The following is a 1,170-nucleotide window of genomic DNA, read 5'->3' as shown; positions in this document are numbered from 1 at the left end:
AGAAATCACCCATCATGACAAAGTAGGCTTCATCCCTGGGACACAAGGCTGGTTCAACATTCATAAAACCATAAATGTAATTAAATACATCAACAGATGTTAAAACAAAAACCACATGATTATATCATTAGATGCAGAAAAAGCTTTTGATAAAATCCAGCACCCCTTCTTGATAAAAACCCTTGAACATTTGGCATATGGGGAACATACCTCAAAATAATAAAAGCCATCTATGATAAACCCACAGCCAGCATACCCCTAAATGGAATATCCAGCATTCACCTAAATGGAGTATCCAGCATTCCCCTGAAAACTGGAGCAAGACAAGGATGCCCACTCTCACCCCTCCTGTTCAATATAGTATTGGAAGTCCTGGCTAGAGCAATCAGAGAAGAGAAGGCAATCAGGGGGATCCAAATAGGAAAAAAGGAAGTCAAGTTACCTCTCTTTGCAGACAACATGATTCTTTACCTTGAAAACCCAGGAGAATTGGTCAAAAACCTCCTTGCACTGATAAAGGACTTTGGCAAAGTCCCAGGGTATAAAATAAATGTGCAAAAGACAATCACATTTCTATACACCAATAACAAACAAACAGAAACCCAAATAAAAAGCACAATTCCATTCACAATAGTCACACAAAAAATGAAATACCTAGGCTTCTTCCTAACCAGACACGTGAAAGACCTTTACAATGAAAACTACAAAACACTGCTCAAAGAAATCAAAGATGACACAAACAAGTGGAAAAATATCCCATGCTCATGGATTGGAAGAATCAACATTATGATGTCCATTCTACCTAAGGCAATCTACAGATTTAATGCAATACCCATCAAATTACCAGCAACATTCTTCTCAGAGCTAGAAACAACAATACAGGAATTCATATGGAAACACAAATGACCAAGAATAGCCAGAACAATCCTCAGTCAAAAAAAAAAAAAGCAGGAGGTATCACATTACCAGACTTCAGACTTTGCTATAAAGCTACAATAATCAAAACAACTTGGTATTGGTACAGGAACAGGCATATAGATCAATGGAATAGAAATGGGATTCCAGAAGCAAAACCTCAATTTCTCAACCAACTCATCTTCGACAAAGCCTCCACCACCTACCACTGGGGAGAGGAGAACCTATTCAGTAAATGGTGCAGGGAAAACTGGC

This window comes from Carlito syrichta, unplaced genomic scaffold, assembly GCF_000164805.1.
Source record: "Carlito syrichta isolate Samal-C Ts95f unplaced genomic scaffold, Tarsius_syrichta-2.0.1 Scaffold306894, whole genome shotgun sequence".
NCBI lineage: Eukaryota > Metazoa > Chordata > Mammalia > Primates > Tarsiidae > Carlito > Carlito syrichta.
The sequence above is the reverse complement of the archived record's forward strand: the minus strand, read 5'-3'. Positions refer to the sequence as shown.